The sequence below is a fragment of the Littorina saxatilis genome, linkage group LG16 (genome assembly GCF_037325665.1).
Source record: "Littorina saxatilis isolate snail1 linkage group LG16, US_GU_Lsax_2.0, whole genome shotgun sequence".
NCBI lineage: Eukaryota > Metazoa > Mollusca > Gastropoda > Littorinimorpha > Littorinidae > Littorina > Littorina saxatilis.
Window position 1 is genome coordinate 33,312,860 of NC_090260.1, and position 8,259 is coordinate 33,321,118.

The following is an 8,259-nucleotide window of genomic DNA, read 5'->3' on the forward strand; positions in this document are numbered from 1 at the left end:
CAACACGCGTCCCGGACCGCTGCGCGGAAAAGTGACGTCACATTAGTCTTGGTTTTTAACTTCGTACGCGTCCGTCTTCTGCGCAAACAGTTTATAGCGGCTTCTTTGCAAAGACTTATGAGCATCTGAGATGGTACCCGAAAAAAAACCCTGTAAATCCACGCCTGTCAAAGATGTATTTATTTTTTTCTTCAAAAGCCATTTGCAAAATGAACAATCTATATGTCCATAACACATACTTGGATTAAAGTGAACTGGACTTAACAGCAAAGATCAATTTCTATCTTCCGTTTTGGCGACGACGACAAATTGCTCCATTTTCCAGTGGGAACGGCTCGTAAAGGCCCCGTCACGACTGTGTGAGGGGGAAAGAAGAAGGTCGCCGTCACTTGTCGTCGTGCTGAGTTGTCGGGCGTCTTCCCCGCAACCTCACTAGTATCCAAGTAGTCAATGATTGATTGGAGACGCACTGTGCGTGTACCTGTCTCTTTAAAAGCCAGTTCATTAGTTCTATCGGTGCCCTTCAGCTTTAAGTAGATCAACAGTCTTGCTCGCACAGCCTCACAGACTGAGGATCATTTGTACACAAAGTGTGAACATCCACGTACTCAGGCATGATTACAAACGGGAGATTCTGGAAGCTCAGCTTTAATAGAGCTTCCGTCCGGTGGAGGATTGGATTTGTGAGCCTTGAATCCATTTTTGGGGGTGTTTTTTGACGCTTGAGCGTGCCCTTTTAATCGATAAACAATAACATTATATAACACACTTGGTATCTGTATGTTTAACTGTACATTACTCTGTGGCACAGCAAATTTAGCATTTACTTTTGGCGCGAATTCTTACAATACATAAATGGACAAGAATGTATTATCAATGCTGTTGTGTCTGCGGTGTCAACATCCATATTGTGTTGTCTTCATAGATACTCTTAGACGGTATCCATGTCGCCGAGGAACGTAAACTATCTCTGTCAATCTGCTAAAAGTGCAGGCAAGGGGTGCAACTCTGTTGTTGACCCGTGGTTTTGTTTTGTCGACAAATTCCTGTGCGTACATCATTCAGACAATAAAGTTGTATTGAACTGAATTGTATAACACCTAAAAACGCACACTCCTGTGTTTCCCGACTCTAACTGGTTCTAGATATCCACATTTTGGAGGAAAACCCTCTGACAGCATCCATACAACGATGGGAAACAATCACCATAATTATGTACGTGTTTGATGGTTGCAGAACGCATCTTTCTCATTGCAGAGTATAAGCTTGCGTCAAACTGTACTGCATATCCTAGCCAGTGCTCGGAAGGACATTGTGACCCTGTCTCGAATGAGTGCAGTGAGTATACATCATTGTGTATATTTTGTTTAGAGCTGCCTCAATGATCAAGTGTGTATGTTTTGTTTAGAACTGCTCCAATAAGCCAAATGTGTGTATGTGGTTTTTGTTAGAACTGCGTCTAGTATGACTCTCTGTGTATGTTTTGTGTAGAACTGCCTAAATCATAAAAGTGTGTGTATGATTCGTTTAGAACTGCCTCAACGATCAAAGGGTGTGTATGTTTTGTTTATAACTTTATAAATTGGCCTCCACTCGCATATGCGGACGCATTCCAAAAGCTAAACTGTTTGCCACTCGTCCGTCGTATCGACGGGAGACTCCATCACCAATCAATGATCTAAGCATGTGTAGGTGTTTGGAACTGCTTCGATTATCAAAGTGTGTGTATGTTTTATTTAGAACTGCCTCAATTGTTTTGTCTAGAACTGCCTTGACGACAAAAGAGTGTGTGTTTTGTTTAGAACTTCCTTAACGATCAAAGTGTGTGTATATTTTAAGCAAATTATACACATACTTTGATCTTCGAGGCAGTTCTTAAACTGCCTCAAAGATCAAAGTATGTGTATGATTTGTTTAAAACTGCAACAATGATCTAAGTGTGTGTATGTTTTGTTTAGATCTGTCACAACAATCAACGTGTGTGTACGTTTTGTTTAGAACTGCCTCAACGATCAAAATACGTGTATGTTTTGTTTAGAACTGCCACAATAATCAACGTGTGTATATGTTTTGTTTAGAACTGCCTCAACGATCAAAATGTGTGTATGTTTGGTTTAGATCTGCCCAAATGATCTAAGTGTGTGTATGTTTTGTTTAGAACTGCCTCAACGATCAAAATGTGTGTATATTTTGTTTAGAACTGCCTCAATGATCACAGTGTGTGTTATATATATAGCCCCAATTAATAATAACAATAACAATAACAGCACTTTATTGTCCATTAAAATATTACATAAAAATTGAAATTTTTCTTCGGCACACCCTGCCTGCCTGTAAACGATTATAACAACAATTGTATAGGACGACACACATAAAACATAAAACATAAAACATAGGTTCACAATCACAAGCACACATCATATTTCCAATAACACTAACCTAAAGTGCTGTCCTTGTCATCTTAAAAATTAGTAATTTTACAGATAATATCTAATACGGTAAAAAATGTCTTTAAGACTATCACAAACAAATATGATATTGCACTATGTAAATTTACCCTCTCATATCACAGGAGTTGGGTTTCACAGCAGAGTAATCACATTACAAATGTTTCACACACACACCTTATCTGTGCGTATGTGTTGTCTGTGCGTATGCTTTGTTTAGAACTGTCTCAATAACCAACGGGTGTATGTGTTTGTACAATGCCCCTGATTATCTGCGCGAAAGCTTTGTTTAAAGTATACTAATGTTCGGTTTTTTTTTTTAGATCTGCGAAGAACTGTGCGTTCTTTGCAATCTTTTTAAAATTGTCGAATCTTTCTGTATGTATGTTTGCAGATTTATCCCAAGTGTGTATGCTTATATTGCTCGAAAATGTGTTAAGTATGTTTATGTTTGTCTGCAGAATTGTACAAAGTATGTGTTTTTATATTGCTATTCTGATAGACACGTGGAGGAATTTGGGGGTTGTGATTGAATAGTCTCTTACTTACTTACTTAGGCCCTTTGCTCCCAGCGGAGCATAGGCCATTGACGACATTTCTCCATCGCACCCTGTTCTGGGCTGTTCTTTCCGCTTCTACCCAGCTGTTGCCTTGCCTCTTCAGTTCTGCCTCTGTGTCCCGCCTCCAGCAGTTTCTTGGCCTCCCTCTCTTTCTTTTCCCCTACGGGTTCCAAGTGAGAGCCTGGCGGGTGATGCTGGATGTTGGTTTCCTAAGGGTGTGTCCAATCCAGCCCCATTTTCTCCTCAGAATCTGGCTGTTAACGGGCTCTTGGCCCGCCCTTTGCCACAGCTCTTCGTTGCAGATCTTGTCTGTCCATCTGATCTTGAAGATGCGCCTCAGACAGGTGTTAATGAAAGTCTGAAACTTCTGCTGTGTCATCTTGGTCATTCTCCATGTCTCAGAGCCGTAGAGTAGAACCGATTTGAAATTGGAGTTGAAGATGTGCAGCTTGGTGGTTATGCTGATCTCTCTAGAGGCCCAGATGTTCTTCAACATGGTGTAGGCTGCTCGTGCCTTCCCAGTCCTGGCGGCGACGTCTCTGTCAGTGCCCCCTTGCCTATCGATCACACTTCCCAGGTATACAAAAGATTCGAATAGTCTCACGCAGCCTTATTTCGATTATCGGGCCGTGTTTCCTCGGAAGTTGCTCAATATTCTTTACATTTTCAACAACAAAGAACGCATGATTCCATAAATAGATCCCTGCGCCTTGAGTCCGAGTCTGGAGATACGCGCGCGATATAAGTATAGGTTACAACACGAGTGGTTTTTTTTTATATGGCTTGTATTTCAGTCAAGACCCAGCGGATGAATATCATCGGGAGACACGAGCCTCTGGCGAGTGGCTCTCGATTGATATTCCCGCTGGGTCTTGACTGAAATACAAGCCATATAAAAAACCACGAGTGTTGTAATCTGTATATCCCATTCTACCATCAAACACAAAGTGTAGACTACTAGCGGCACTGTTGCGATCTGTGCAGGGTAAAACTGTTGCCAGCGAGACTTAGCCCTTTTACAACCTTAAACTAAGTGACCGTCGCTGAAAAAATAAAACGAATGAGTGCATCGATAAGTACGCGGTAACACTACTTTCAGACCATTTAAAAGCTTTAAGTAAAGGTTCATAAGTTGCAAGAAAGTAATGAAGTCGAAATGAAATTAATTTAGTTGAAGCGCACAATTCTTTTGTTTTGCGTTTCAGGTCGGCAGAACGGGCGAAACGGGTTTGGGACCCATTTGGCTTACTCGATTCAGAATCGATTCCACGTTGTTTTTCTCGAACGTGTGTAATTAAGCTTATTGACAGAGAAGCAAATTTTAGGGAACAAATATGTAGGTTTAGATTTAACCATTTGCTCCCTATTTGAAATGTATATACGTGATAAACTGTTTTGCGAGTGTGTTTGCATGGATGAACTTAAACTGGTATGGGTGAGGAAAACGCGACCGACACGTCTGTCACCGCCGATTGATTGCATTTTGAAGGAATATGACTGGATTACGGAAAAATATGTGGACTTACTGCAGAGCCAGGCAAAAGAGTAGACTTGCTCGCAAAACACGTGAAACAGCCGATGTTTGATAGCTGAAGGCGCACACCAAAACACACTACCGACAGATTCTCAAAAGTCGTCTGCTAACGATGCAAGGGGAGGGTACTCGTGTTTTTGTTTTGGTTCGCTAGCATCTGGTTATCTTGTAAGTTGAATGTTCGTTTTTTTCGACCTGCATTGCTTTCATAATGAAAGAAACTTTTGCTTATTGCATTTCATACATCAGATCAGTTCTGAGATTCATTTTTGCGTGCAACTGATATGGTTTTCTGAGCCGTGCAATACGATTTTAGAACTTCATACAAATGTGTCACATTGTTCGGCGCGAGGTCAAAGGTCGGGAGGAAAGTAGTCCTTTGCCCAAATCGGAATCTGCACTATCATATATTTTTTGGAGTCCATGATGTATTTATTGAGCTATAAAAATACAACATATATACCCATACTGAAGTAACAGAGACAAAGAAGGGAGGTCATGGGATATGACTTCATATAATAATGCTTCCAGTTGCATTGCAGCGGATGAAGTGCTCGCATACCTGGTCAGGTTTGCGTTATGACTGGTCGACAGAGGATATAAAATGTACCAATGTTTTTCTTACCGTGCTTGAAATATATTCCGGCTAAAATCGAATTATTTGACACACCTTGCAACACTCTAGTAGCTGCCGTCTGGCAGACGGTCTTTCCAGTGTTTTGCACTGAATCAGCCAACTCTCCTTTCCCTTTGCAACGCCCATTGTATGCGATACTGAAATGAATTAAGTTACCAGTCTGAAACATTTAGTCGTTGCCTTTTTTTCTTCTAAAATATGCCTTGTTCTCTTTTCATCCACAGATTTAACATAGGCACCACGAGCGAAACCCCTCGAACAAGTATAACAGAAAAAAGGTTTTCGACTCGTCGACATTATAGGCTACTTGTCTCGTCTAAATATTAGACCCTATTGCTACGCTGAAAACACAAAAGCTGTTAATGTTAGCAGTATATCGTTCAAACTATGTGTACGTATATTTGCAGAATTGTTCAAAGTATCGGTACGTATGTTAGCAGAACTGTTCAAACAATGAGCTGTCCGAGTGTTTGCAGACTTGCAGTGACAGCAAATACTTGTATTCAGTTTGGCTCAGCATCTGTCACATTCTCAGGGAAGGCCAGAGATCTTGGGTTCTACCTTGACTCTGACCTCTCTATGAGACATCATGTTACAAAAACATGTCAGGCAGCCTACCTTGAAATTAGACGCATCAGCTCCATCCGCCACTTTCTCACTGATGAAGCCACAAAAACCCTTGCCACTTCCTGCATATTGTCTCGTTTAGACTATTGTAATGCCCTGTTGATTGGATGCCCCTCGTTAGTTATCCAACCTCTCCAAACTGTTCAAAATGCTGCAGCCCGCATTATCTTTAGGTCAAAGAAAACACAGCATGTCACTCCCCTGCTATACACACTCCACTGGCTGCCGGTAGAACAGCGTAACAAGTACAAAGTCGCTTGTCTGTGTTTCAAGGTCTTCTCAGGAAGTGCCCCTCAGTACCTTTCTGAACTCCTATACATATACACCTCATCACGCACACTCAGATCATCCGCTGACACCAGGCTACTGAAAGTTGAGCGATTCAACAGGAAGCAGCACGGAGCAAGAAGCTTCTGTTGTGCTGCACCACCACTCTGGAACTCTCTTCCCTTCTCTGTCAGACACTGCACCTCTCTCAGCTCTTTTTAACAACAGTTGAAAACTTTCTTTTTCACAGAATATTACACCAACCTGGTCTAATGTCTTCTTCATTCCATTTCTGCACATACTCCTCCCCCATAAAGTTGTTATGATTGTTGAGAGTGTTAGCTGTGTATGTTTGTATATAATATAGTGTGTATTGCATATATGATTATTGTGTGAACAGTACATGTGGTGATTTGTGTCTGTTTGATTAATTTGTTTTATGTAGGTTGTACTTTTAATTGTTCTATTCTGTATATCTATATCCGACTTGTGTGTGTCCGTGTGTCAGTTCCCGATGCACGGCCAAAGTTCTCGATGGATCTGCTTCCAATTTGGTGGGCAGACAATCTGGTCGATGAAAATTTTCAACACGTGCTCTCAGCGCGCAGCGCTGAATCAACAAGCCACCAAACATCTTATAATGTTCCTTTATAAAGGGCCTAGAGCCATAGGTTAGGCACTTAAAAATGTCCAGTTATTATTATTATTCTTATTATTATTATGTGATTGAAAGTTGTCATAAGTATATGTGTGCGTGTTCATAGAGTTATACAGTGGACAGAGTTGTGGCGAGTCACGTGTGTGTACAGCGGGAGCTGAGTGCAAAAACCATACCTGTCAGTGTCAGGCCAGTGTCGCTACTCTCAATGGATCCGTTTGTGGTGAGCTATCTGGCAATGTTTGTATACCGTAAACGGTACTTATAGCTTTCTCTTGGGACCAAATACATTGTATTGACTCACCTGAATAATCGGTGAGTTTTAGTACCGAGCCCGTCTGTATAGACGGCCGGCCATCAGTTCGAGATTATCTTTCGGGTGTTTCTGATGTCAGAGCTTTAAAACGTTGCACACGTCTAGGGTTTCATGATCTCCCGACTGAACTTTGAGAATATCTCGCATGTTTTCGAAGCGAGAGCTTTGAAACTTTGCACACTTCGTCAATTATCATAGTTATTGATATAACTTTATGTGTGTGTGTGTGTGTGTGTGTGTGTGTGTGTGTGTGTGTGTGTGTGTGTGTGTGTGTGTGTGTGTGTGTGTGTGTGTGTGTGTGTGTTAACACCATGCTGTATTGATTTATCATACAGCTCCACTAGAAGGGCTTGTTGGAGGTCGCTGTGTCAGTGGAAATTGTCGGACCCCACGCGCCAGCTGCAGTACAGCAAGCGGCAACAATGTGTGCGTGTGTGCATCAGGATACATTGTGCAATCGGCAGACTTTAGCTGCAGTAAGTCACGTTTTTGTTTGCTCACCTCAAGTCGTATAGTATTGATCTGTGTCAGGAGGCCCGGCCTTGCACACAAACATTACCGTTCAGGTGATAACACAGCGGACAGCGGGCTCATGTTTGGTTCTAACAAACTTAACATTAAGGTTTTCTGGGATGATTTTTGAAGCCGGTGCCTCTCAGACATGGGATTCTTCCGTAAATTTACGGAATTCCGTAAATTTTTAGGCTCCAGGGATCATTCTTAAAGATTCGTGCAAATCCGCTGAGAAAATTTTGGGGTATATGTAGGTATAGACCCAAGTTTTTCGGCCGGTCCGCTGATCGCGACGCTCCATTCCATACTATTCTTGAACGGTTGGTTCCTAAAACGGTCAGACTGTTGCTTGTCGATCCGTATGGGAACGCGCTCTTTGTCTCATACAGTCACCGTTTCAACGTAGCTATCGGGGATTCAGTATAAGCATACCGTATGAGAATGATTCGGCGCCATTTTTACATCGCTTCGAGCCACCTGCCAAAATGATGAGAAAGCTAAAGCGAGACGAAACCGTTCTAGCCCGGGAAATTGACCAGCAGAAGTACAAGAAAAATCTCTGGAGATTCGACTGGCTCGATGAAGTTGTATCATTGAGCTGGAAATGACACTAAACTTGCAGTGGACTCTGACAAACTATCTTCTACCCATGGAAAACAGTTCTGCTTTAAGGCATTAGGATACACCTGAAAGTACGCTG

The 8,259-nt window shown here is 41.9% G+C and overlaps 1 long non-coding RNA gene across 1 annotated transcript; it reads left to right on the plus strand.

The window, feature by feature from the left end:
* The first annotated feature begins 1,263 nt into the window (after positions 1 to 1,263).
* Positions 1,264 to 7,476, plus strand: LOC138951458 (uncharacterized). The gene is made up of 3 exons (XR_011451119.1): positions 1,264 to 1,338; positions 6,837 to 6,953; positions 7,382 to 7,476. It is a non-coding gene; the product is annotated as an uncharacterized lncRNA (long non-coding RNA).
* Positions 7,477 to 8,259: the final 783 nt, after the last annotated feature.